This window comes from Schistocerca serialis, chromosome 9 (genome assembly GCF_023864345.2).
Source record: "Schistocerca serialis cubense isolate TAMUIC-IGC-003099 chromosome 9, iqSchSeri2.2, whole genome shotgun sequence".
Taxonomy (NCBI): domain Eukaryota; kingdom Metazoa; phylum Arthropoda; class Insecta; order Orthoptera; family Acrididae; genus Schistocerca; species Schistocerca serialis.
Genome location: NC_064646.1, coordinates 343,172,671 through 343,185,329, shown reverse-complemented (window position 1 = coordinate 343,185,329; position 12,659 = coordinate 343,172,671). Strand labels below are relative to the sequence as shown.

Here is a 12,659-nt window from a genome sequence, read left to right as displayed (position 1 = left end):
GACGGCCAGGATGATTGGGTTTGTGAATTTTAGGAAGAAGGTAGAAGGTAGGGGTGCGGGGTGTCGGTGGGGTCAGGATGTTGATGGAGTCAGGTGAAAGGTTTTGTAGGGGGCCTAAGGTTCTGAGGATTCCCTGAAGCTCCGCCTGGACATCAGGAATGGGATTACCTTGGCAAACTTTGTATGTGGTGTTGTCTGAAAGCTGACGCAGTCCCTCAGCCACATACTCCCGACGATCAAGTACCACGGTCGTGGAACCCTTGTCCGCCGGAAGAATGACGATGGACCGGTCAGCCTTCAGATCACGGATAGCCTGGGCTTCAGCAGTGGTGATGTTGGGAGTAGGATTAAGGTTTTTTAAGAAGGATTGAGAGGCAAGGCTGGAAGTCAGAAATTCCTGGAAGGTTTGGAGAGGGTGATTTTGAGGAAGAGGAGGTGGGTCCCGCTGTGACGGAGGACGGAACTGTTCCAGGCAGGGTTCAATTTGGATAGTGTCTTGGGGAGTTGGATCATTAGGGGTGGGATTAGGATCATTTTTCTTCGTGGCAAAGTGATACTTCCAGCAGAGAGTACGAGTGTAGGACAGTAAATCTTTGACGAGGGCTGTTTGGTTGAATCTGGGAGTGGGGCTGAAGGTGAGGCCTTTGGATAGGACAGAGGTTTCAGATTGGGAGAGAGGTTTGGAGGAAAGGTTAACTACTGAGTTAGGGTGTTGTGGTGCCAGATTGTGTTGCTTGGAATTTTGAGGTTTTGGAGGGAGTGGAGCTGGAAGTGGGAGACTGAGTAGATGGGAGAGACTGGGTTTGTGTGCAATGAGAGGTGGTTGAGGTTTGCTGGAAAGGTTGTGAAGAGTGAGTGAGTTGCCTTTCCGGAGGTGGGAAACCAGGAGATTGGATAGTTTTTTTAGGTGAAGGGTGGCATGCTGCTCTAATTTGCGGTTGGCCTGGAGGAGGATGCTCTGAATAGCCGGTGTGGATGTGGGAGAGGAAAGATAGAGGACTTTTATTAAGGATAGGAGTTGACGGGTGTGTTCATTGGCTGAGTTGATGTGTAGGTGAAGGATTAGGTGGGTGAGGGCAATGGATTGTTCGGTTTGGAACTGGTATAGGGACTGATGGAAAGAAGGGTTGCAGCCAGAGATGGGAACTTTAAGTGTGAGGCCTTTGGGGGTTATGCCAAATGTCAGACAAGCCTGAGAAAATAAAATATGTGAGCGTAATCTGGCTAGGGTGAAGGCATGTTTGCGGAGGGAATGTAAATAAAACTTAATGGGGTCGTTGTGGGGGTGTTGTGAGGGTGACATGGTATTAGAAGGTGGAAAGTGTAACATGAGGTTGAGATGAAAATGAAAGATAAAAATATATGGGGAGAGATAAGGGTGAACTAGAAAATAACTGGAGATCTGGTATGAAAAAATGCGAAAAAGTGTTGGTTAAGTTGATCCTGTGGTGAACTTGGGTTGGTAGACAGCGATGTGCATGAAGGTTAGGTGGTTGTGTTGCCGCTAAAACACGTTAAAGGACGGAGAAATTCGGGAAAATTTCGAAAAAACGTGTAAATGTATTAAAAGGCGTGGTGTTGTGGTGAAAGATTACGAAAATGGGGCTAACAATTGTAAATAATGACGTTAAAACCGGTGGAGAGCGGCTAAAAATGATCAGTGATGTACGAAAAACGGAAGTGGAAATAAAGTAAAAGTTATTAGAACTAGCCGAAATGGTTGTTTAATACGTGAAGGCAGCTGTTATTGAACTAGAAACGGTTAGCGGTATTGTTGAAAGCGCAAAATAAAAATTTTTGGTTATGGTTTGGAAGTGGGTTACGTATTATAGAGTATATATAGGCGGGATAAAATTGTATTACGGTAAAAAGGGAAGGTGAATAGAAAGTGAGACCACTGGTAAACGCAGAAAGAGAAAATAAGACGACAGGAAAGATTTCGAGATGCAACAGCGACAATAACAAACGTTTGTTATTGTCGCTGTTGCATCTCGAAATCTTTCCTGTCGTCTTATTTTCTCTTTCTGCGTTTACCAGTGGTCTCACTTTCTATTCACCTTCCCTTTTTACCGTAATACAATTTTATCCCGCCTATATATACTCTATAATACGTAACCCACTTCCAAACCATAACCAAAAATTTTTATTTTGCGCTTTCAACAATACCGCTAACCGTTTCTAGTTCAATAACAGCTGCCTTCACGTATTAAACAACCATTTCGGCTAGTTCTAATAACTTTTACTTTATTTCCACTTCCGTTTTTCGTACATCACTGATCATTTTTAGCCGCTCTCCACCGGTTTTAACGTCATTATTTACAATTGTTAGCCCCATTTTCGTAATCTTTCACCACAACACCACGCCTTTTAATACATTTACACGTTTTTTCGAAATTTTCCCGAATTTCTCCGTCCTTTAACGTGTTTTAGCGGCAACACAACCACCTAACCTTCATGCACATCGCTGTCTACCAACCCAAGTTCACCACAGGATCAACTTAACCAACACTTTTTCGCATTTTTTCATACCAGATCTCCAGTTATTTTCTAGTTCACCCTTATCTCTCCCCATATATTTTTATCTTTCATTTTCATCTCAACCTCATGTTACACTTTCCACCTTCTAATACCATGTCACCCTCACAACACCCCCACAACGACCCCATTAAGTTTTATTTACATTCCCTCCGCAAACATGCCTTCACCCTAGCCAGATTACGCTCACATATTTTATTTTCTCAGGCTTGTCTGACATTTGGCATAACCCCCAAAGGCCTCACACTTAAAGTTCCCATCTCTGGCTGCAACCCTTCTTTCCATCAGTCCCTATACCAGTTCCAAACCGAACAATCCATTGCCCTCACCCACCTAATCCTTCACCTACACATCAACTCAGCCAATGAACACACCCGTCAACTCCTATCCTTAATAAAAGTCCTCTATCTTTCCTCTCCCACATCCACACCGGCTATTCAGAGCATCCTCCTCCAGGCCAACCGCAAATTAGAGCAGCATGCCACCCTTCACCTAAAAAAACTATCCAATCTCCTGGTTTCCCACCTCCGGAAAGGCAACTCACTCACTCTTCACAACCTTTCCAGCAAACCTCAACCACCTCTCATTGCACACAAACCCAGTCTCTCCCATCTACTCAGTCTCCCACTTCCAGCTCCACTCCCTCCAAAACCTCAAAATTCCAAGCAACACAATCTGGCACCACAACACCCTAACTCAGTAGTTAACCTTTCCTCCAAACCTCTCTCCCAATCTGAAACCTCTGTCCTATCCAAAGGCCTCACCTTCAGCCCCACTCCCAGATTCAACCAAACAGCCCTCGTCAAAGATTTACTGTCCTACACTCGTACTCTCTGCTGGAAGTATCACTTTGCCACGAAGAAAAATGATCCTAATCCCACCCCTAATGATCCAACTCCCCAAGACACTATCCAAATTGAACCCTGCCTGGAACAGTTCCGTCCTCCGTCACAGCGGGACCCACCTCCTCTTCCTCAAAATCACCCTCTCCAAACCTTCCAGGAATTTCTGACTTCCAGCCTTGCCTCTCAATCCTTCTTAAAAAACCTTAATCCTACTCCCAACATCACCACTGCTGAAGCCCAGGCTATCCGTGATCTGAAGGCTGACCGGTCCATCGTCATTCTTCCGGCGGACAAGGGTTCCACGACCGTGGTACTTGATCGTCGGGAGTATGTGGCTGAGGGACTGCGTCAGCTTTCAGACAACACCACATACAAAGTTTGCCAAGGTAATCCCATTCCTGATGTCCAGGCGGAGCTTCAGGGAATCCTCAGAACCTTAGGCCCCCTACAAAACCTTTCACCTGACTCCATCAACATCCTGACCCCACCGACACCCCGCACCCCTACCTTCTACCTTCTTCCTAAAATTCACAAACCCAATCATCCTGGCCGTCCCATTGTAGCTGGTTACCTAGCCCCCACAGAACGTATCTCTGCCTACGTAGATCAACACCTTCAACCCATTACGTGCAGTCTCCCATCCTTCATCAAAGACACCAACCACTTTCTCGAACGCCTGGAATCCTTACCCAATCCGTTACCCCCAGAAACCATCCTTGTAACCATTGATGCCACTTCCTTATACACAAATATCCCGCACGCCCAGGGCCTCGCTGCGATGGAGCACTTCCTTTCACGCCGATCACCTGCCACCCTACCTAAAACCTCTTTCCTCATTACCTTAGCCAGCTTCATCCTGACCCACAACTTCTTCACTTTTGAAGGCCAGACATACCAGCAATTAAAGGGAACAGCCATGGGTACCAGGATGGCCCCTTCGTACGCCAACCTATTCATGGGTCGCTTAGAGGAAGCCTTCTTGGTTACCCAGGCCTGCCAACCCAAAGTTTGGTACAGATTTATTGATGACATCTTCATGATCTGGACTCACAGTGAAGAAGAACTCCAGAATTTCCTCTCCAACCTCAACTCCTTTGGTTCCATCAGATTCACCTGGTCCTACTCCAAATCCCATGCCACTTTCCTTGATGTTGACCTCCACCTGTCCAATGGCCAACTTCACACGTCCGTCCACATCAAACCCACCAACAAGCAACAGTACCTCCATTACGACAGCTGCCACCCATTCCACATCAAACGGTCCCTTCCCTACAGCCTAGGTCTTCGTGGCAAACGAATCTGCTCCAGTCCGGAATCCCTGAAGCATTACACCAACAACCTGACAACAGCTTTCGCATCCCGCAACTACCCTCCCGACCTGGTACAGAAGCAAATAACCAGAGCAACTTCCTCATCCTCTCAAACCCAGAACCTCCCACAGAAGAACCACAAAAGTGCCCCACTTGTGACAGGATACTTTCCGGGACTGGATCAGATTCTGAATGTGGCTCTCCAGCAGGGATACGACTTCCTAAAATCCTGCCCAGAAATGAGATCCATCCTTCATGAAATCCTCCCCACTCCACCAAGAGTGTCTTTCCGCCGTCCACCTAACCTTCGTAACCTCTTAGTTCATCCCTATGAAATCCCCAAACCACCTTCCCTACCCTCTGGCTCCTACCCTTGTAACCGCCCCCGGTGTAAAACCTGTCCCATGCACCCTCCCACCACCACCTACTCCAGTCCTGTAACCCGGAAGGTGTACACGATCAAAGGCAGAGCCACGTGTGAAAGCACCCACGTGATCTACCAACTGACCTGCCTACACTGTGACGCATTCTATGTGGGAATGACCAGCAACAAACTGTCCATTCGCATGAATGGACACAGGCAGACAGTGTTTGTTGGTAATGAGGATCACCCTGTGGCTAAACATGCCTTGGTGCACGGCCAGCACATCTTGGCACAGTGTTACACCGTCCGGGTTATCTGGATACTTCCCACTAACACCAACCTATCCGAACTCCGGAGATGGGAACTTGCTCTTCAATATATCCTCTCTTCCCGTTATCCACCAGGCCTCAATCTCCGCTAATTTCAAGTTGCCGCCACTCATACCCCACCTGTCATTCAACAACATCTTTGCCTCTGCACTTCTGCCTCGACTGACATCTCTGCCCAAACTCTTTGTCTTTAAATATGTCTGCTTGTGTTTGTATATGTGTGGATGGATATGTGTGTGTGTGCGAGTGTATACCCGTCCTTTTTTCCCCCTAAGGTAAGTCTTTCCGCTCCCGGGATTGGAATGACTCCTTACCCTCTCCTTTAAAACCCAAATCCTTTCATCTTTCCCTCTCCTTCCCTCTTTCCTGACGAGGCAACCGTTGGTTGCGAAAGCTAGAATTTTGTGTGTATGTTTGTGTTTGTTTGTGTGTCTGTCGACCTGCCAGCACTTTCATTTGGTAAGTCACATCATCTTTGTTTTTAGATATATATATATATATATATATATATATATATATATATATATATATATATATATATCGATAAGTGAATATGTTGACCCAGAACATTTTTGTTATGATGTTTGCATTAACCCAAAACACAAAATATTGTCTTTTGCCCTTAACATTTTAATTATATTTACATAGCTAATGGACAGCTGTTTGATACAATACTTTGAATCATTGTTCTGTATAAAAGGATTTTCTGGCTGAGAAGGATAAGAGTGAAGGCCTACAAAGAACTTAACTATGATTTTTAATAACATAAGCTTATATAAATTTGTATGATTCTGTTTTATCTGTGTGCTTTATTTTATGTATTGTGTGTTACTTTATGTATATAATTGTATGTTTCATTTCCTTGTAATGGTTTCACATAAAATTTACATATGTATTTTTAGAACATTCATACAATATTTATTATTTACAGATGGGTAAATAAATAAGTGGTCATTGAAGTTTCTTCAGTAAAACACTGATTTTTTCAGATATTCAACTCCGTTACTTTCATAGCTCAGTTATGATACTGTGTCACAGTGAAACACCCTATTTCTATGTCACTGCCCTTGATGGAGTTGGGGGAGGGGGAGACTATTACTGGATGTGCAGCATCTCCTCACAGGGGGCACTGATTAATAATTAGGTGAAAAGGGGGAGGGGGGGTGAAGAATGTTAGTTACTATCACATGGTTCAGGAGACACTGACGTACGAGGGTTGAATGAAAAGTAATGCCTCCACCTTCATTAATTGGGTTTGGATGGGAACATTGTAATAAATCAAATGCAGACATAATCCTTCGAATGTGATCTTTAATGACCGATATTCACTTTTCCACATAATCACCACCCAATGTATACATTTCTGCCAATGACAAACAAGTTTTCTGAAGCCATCAAGGAAGAAGCCAACACTCAGTTTCTGCAACCACAGTCTCACAGTTCTCTCAGCATCTTCATCAGAAGTATAATGATGTTCCTGCAGATTGTCTTTAATTATCGGGAAAGGTTTCGCCTTCATTCTTGTAACGTGAGAGGAGTTCCTGGCAAATTTCAAGTCTGTGTGCATTCATTTCAGGAGTCAGCATCCGGGATACCCATCGTGCACACATCTTCCAAAAGCCAAGCAAAGCAATAATGTGACCCACACATTCTTGTGAAATATCAATTGTGCTTTCAGTTTCTCTCTGAATGATAAAACGGTCATCCTGAATCAATCTGTCAACATTTTGCTTGTGAAACTCGGAGGTTGCTGTCACGAGACATCTAACTCTTTGTTTGTCATGCGGATCAGTTGGTTCGCCTCAACATCTTTAAATATACTCACCCAACTGTTGTGTCTAGACAAGACAGCCTAGACACAATGAGAGGAAGCCGACAGGCACGCGCTAAGCCAAAGAGGGTGCGTGAGGTCTGAAACAGGATACGTAATGATTGCTATAAAGAAAAGTACGTAGCTTCTGTAATACTTAACTTTAATCCATCCTTGTGGTACATCTGGAGATTGTGGCGATACAAGTGAGACTCTTTAGATACATGCAATGTTACTAATGGCGCCTTGCTAGGTCGTAGCCATGGACTTAGCTGAAGGCTATTCTAACTATCTGCTCAGCAAAGGAGCGAGGCTTCGTCAGTTTAGACGCTAGCAAAGTGGTCCGTACAACTGGGGCGAGTGCTAGTCCGTATCTCCAGACCTGCCTTGTGGTGGCGCTCGGTCTGCGATCCCACAGTGGCGACACGCGGGTCCGACATGTACTAATGGACCGCGGCCAATTTAAAACTACCACCTAGCAAGTGTGGTGTCTGGCGGTGACACCACACCAACGACGCACAGTAATCATATCAATGCAATCACCATAAACTGCTTTCATTTTTTAATGAATGTCCTTTGGTGTGATGCCTTCTGCTGTCAGGAATTCAGTAAACTGCACGTTGCTGAAATTGCATTGACCGACCGTCTGTGCAGGGTTCCATACTTTACACTGTAACAACACAACCATTCAATGCTAAGGCTTCCTGCCAACTGGAGCTGTAGAGAATAGGTTAAGCAACAAGCCAGTACCTTCCGCATACCAATGCTGCCAACTGTTGAAGAGTTACAAAGGTGGAGACATTACTTTTCAGTCAACCCTCGTAAATACTGCTGTTGGAATAATTTTGGAAACTTTGTAAATCTCCAACAAGGTTTTAAAAGTTTGCATTAAAAAAAATATGATTTCCACACGTAACAAACATAAACTGGAAGTCACTTGCTGTAGATCTTCTTAAGTGTCGTTAATTCTGATAATTTTATATTATGGATGATAGTAGACTTGGGAGTTGAAAATGTCAGAAAGTTGACTTACTTTTCCTATTTTAATTTATTAATGTCTAATGGTGTCATTTTCTGGGGCACTTATTCATTGAGAAAGAAAATGTTTCTTGCATGGAAGCATGTAATAATGGTGATATGTGGTGAGGGACGCAGACAGTAGCCTCACAGTACATCCTTTAGAAGTTTTTTAAAAAACTGGTTGCAATTCAGAAACAACAGTAACATTCCTAAATATAATAAAGGCAAAATGACTTGCAGTATTTGTCACTCAGCCTTTATGTGACACAGAAACAATGAGATATTCAGTTATAAAATCTTTGACCACTGGTATAAAATGTGAAGGGTTTCACAGTAAGTTCAAACACAACCTGAAATCACTTCTATTTAAAACACATTGTACTCTAATAGAGGAATTTATGAATGTGCAGTAATTTAAAAATTTAAGTTTGCTTAAGATTAATGCAAAAGGGTCATGTTTTTCACTGAAAAAGTGTATTTCATGATGGGTGGTTAAAAAATATTATCATATTGAAAAAATCTAGGTGTTATCATGAAACTTGATGATGACATTGATATTCATCATTCAGTGTGACACATTTTTCCCGTTGATGGGTGACTGGGCAGAGACCTTGGTTGCAGAAGCCTGTATTTTGGCTGCTAAGGGAAAGTTCCACTTCAAAATTCATCTTGTTGTCATTGTGTAAGTGATAGCCATGCAATGCTGAAAGCTGAGGAAAGAAAAAGGTGTCACGTAATGCAGTGTCAGGAGATGATTGGTAAAGGTGGATGAGGGAGCGGGTGAGTTTAATAGGCCAAAAGAAAAAGCAGCATATGCAACTGGAATGTCCCGTGTGGAATGAATTGGGACATTATCATAGAGTAGAAACACCTCCTGGACAGCTTTCCATAATTCTTTGTCTTGATAATCTCCTGCAACCTCATCAGGGGATTTTGATTGTATGGTCCTGTGACAGTTTGCCCTCTTACAAGCATAATCTGTTAGCTCTGAACCATAGCAATACCAAAAAACACTCAGCATAAAACCTATGACGGTTGGGTCTTTGCCTATTTCAGTATTGGTGAATCTATGTTTTCACTGTTTGCTTTGATCCTTTGCCTTGGGGTCATACTTATATATGCAGGATGATCAGGCTGCTAAAGATGTCATCTAAATTCACCGGACACAGCTGGAACAATTGTGCTGCCGTTTTGTTTTGGCGAACATTTTCAAAAATGTATGAGCAGTTGTGAACCGAGTGAGCAGCTATCTCTGCCATTTTCTAGTAGCTGAAAACCAATTCATGATTGCTTCACACATCTTCTGCTACCACCTCAATTACAGTATGCTGGTCTTCAAGCACTAGGACATCAACTTCCTTTGGGATTATTGATTCTTCACAGCACTGCATTGCTAGTTATTCAGAGTTGTATCATCACACGGGAAGTATCTACACCACCTAACCACTCTCTCATTTGATAATATATTGTTGCTGTACACTTATACCAACACAACATGGACTGTTGCAGCATTGTTTCCTTTATGCAGAAAATGAATGACTTAATGTTACTCAACTTTATCAATGGGTTGCACTTTGGCTTCTCTATTAATGTGCTGTGGTGTTGTGGTTCAGTGATTTAATAAATGTTTATTAGGCCTGCAGACATATACCTTCAAAAACACAAAAATTAATTATGTAAATTTAGTTTTGAGGTGGTAATTGAAACTTTACAACTGTCCCTTATAATTGTAAACTGATTTGTTCCACATCATTATGGCAGATCACAATTATGATCTGTGGAACCAGTTTCAGTAAAGGTAGTGTGATCTTTTTGATGGTGCAGCTACACTGAACTGAAAGTGTGCAATATGCTGGCACATGACATTTGTAGTAACTGTTTCCTCATTCATATGATTGGAGTGTATAATATGCCACAGTTATGTTTATGTATATACATTTGAGAGGATGTTGATTCAAATCCCTGCCCAACCATGCAGATTTATATTTTCTGTAGTTTCCCTAAATTGCTTAAGGTGAAAGTGCCTGTTGGAGGAGAAACCAATTGTGTGAGGTGATGGGAACCCCATGCTGAAGGGGAGAAACCCAGGAGAGGATGCAGGACTCTGAGGATGTGGGCTGAACATTGGCAACAGACAGAATAGAAGACCAAACCAAGGGTGATGCACCCACGGGGGACAAGATGTGGCCAGTGGAACTTATAGGGGGCGGAGTATTGTCAGCATCTGATCAAGAAGGATAGTTCATGAAGAGAACGGTAGTTGGAGGCATAGGAAGCACATGGGTGGGGCCAGTGGAGGAGAATGTTGAATAGGCCAGCAGTATGCAGACCAGTGACGAACAGGATGCCAGTTGTGCTGGCACCCGCAGAGGCACCAAGGACAGCAATGAATGTGCTGGTGGTGCTGAAACCTGAAGAGGTGTAAGGGTGCCAGTGACATTGGAACCTGAAGATGTGTTGGTACCAGGGCCGGCAGCGCCAGAGTGGTGCATATGGCACTGGAGCTGGCAGCACCCATGGCACTGGACCGGGTGATACCACAAGAGTGGGTAGTGGGGGCCAGCGCCGATGGGACCAGCAGTGCCAGGACCGAAAGAGCCAGCACTAGTACAGGAGGGTGCCAGGGAAGAGGATGCTGGGCAAGGTTAGAGGAGATAGCACTGGAGGCAAGTGTGCTAGAAGCAGAAAGGGCCACAGGTGACCAGGAGAGAAATTTGAAGAAGGAGGTGGTCCAATGTGGAAAGGGCTGCAGGCCATGAATCCAATGTAGTGTCAAACTCCAGCGGTAGTAGGGGCAGTATAGCTGAGTTCTGGGCAGAGGGAGTGTTGGAACAGTTGAGATGGCATCAGAGAAGCTGGATGGTGAGCAGGAAGTGGCGTGCATGATGCAGAAGCTGTGCTGTGCTGTCGGTTGCATGTGGGAGGAGTGTCACCAAACAGCAGAGTCAAGTGAGCAATGTCTTGGGTGAGGCCGTGCTGCTGCTGATCCCCTTACTGAACAAACTACAGGTGCTTGAGTTCTGGTGAGGAAGTATCCTGGTAGGAGGGTGGGGGGGGGGGGGGTGGTAAATAAATGAGACCAATGAGCTGAGGCTGGCAGGATCCATCTGACAAAACAGTGGAGCACGTAACATCCAAAACTGCAACATCACAAGATGAGTGCAATTAACAGAAAATTGCAGGAAAGGAGAATTGAATAGCTTGAAAGAAACAAGTACCACCCAGTTGGGACACAACAGACAGAGAAACTAATGAGCTACAGTGCTGCAGAACACAAGGGAAGACACAAAAAAGCATAGTAGCCAAAAGTAAACAGCCAACAATAATCGTTGGAGTCCTGAATGTTTGGTAGAATCACAAGAATGGGTACATGAACGCAGAGAAAAAAAACTACCTGGTGGGGCACAAGACAGAAGCAAAACAAGTCGCCGTTGAGACGAATGTGGCACAGGAGAAATAAATGTTTACTTCACCATCACTTTAGTACCCTGTTGTATGAAGTTGCACACTACAAGAAGAGAGATGTGTCTAGGTAGTCAACACCAATAGAACTTTATTACTTACACAGAGAATACACAGTAACGTAGGTTCTGAATAGCAACTGAACAGGTTTTGAATGGTTACGTCTGAAAGATTGCCCTGATCTGATGAGAAATTCGACTACTCAGTTCCAGTTCCTGAATGTACAGTTTGTGAGTACACAGTGTGTCACAGTAGGGAAACACTGCCATAGACAGAGACCATATCAGCCACACTATCAATATCTTTGTTTTGACTGACAAACACTGCACTCTGATGACTAGAAGTCGTTGAAGATCAATGTTGAACTCGCAAAATGAAATTGGATCTCTCACACTCACAAACTAACTGGCGAGATGGTGGGTGGTGTCTTCTAAAACCGTCCAGCAGAGGAACACTGGGAAGTTGTGCTGGCATCACATGGCCTATGAAAGCGGGCTAGTGCAGGCAACAGTGGCACAATGTTGGCTCCACAGCAGCTACTGCAGGCAAGATGAACCACATTTGGGTTGTAGGTGTCTCAACAGGGTGGCAATGCATGGCACTCTGTTGTGTGGCTATTCGATGGATCATAAGGTGCCAGCCAAGGTGCCACAAATTTCTTTCCTACAGAGAAGGTGGCAGAGTCATCTCACCGTGTAGTCGGCAGCTGTGATGTGGGCAACACATGAGAGTGTGGCAGTTCCTTTGAAAGGGCATGCACAGTTCCTCTTCGTGTCCTTCCAGGAGTAGAGTTCTCAAAGTAACCTACAGGAAGCAAGTCCACAGGCTTTTGTAGCTGGAGTTGGTTTAAAAAAAAAAAAATCTTCTGGTAAATGAAGGTCACCTCATTGCCCTGATGAAGGCAACCACCTACCATTACCAAAACATTGCTACATCATTTTACAAGATGCACTCTACTGACCAGAAAAATTTTATTGTACTGCA

General features: G+C 44.1%; 1 protein-coding gene across 4 annotated transcripts in view; it reads left to right on the top strand.

Annotated features, from left to right (window-relative positions):
- LOC126419922 (inhibitor of nuclear factor kappa-B kinase subunit alpha) overlaps window positions 1–12,659 on the top strand; it is a 176,749-nt gene that overhangs the window by 29,637 nt on the left and 134,453 nt on the right. The gene's annotated exons all lie outside the window — the stretch shown is intronic.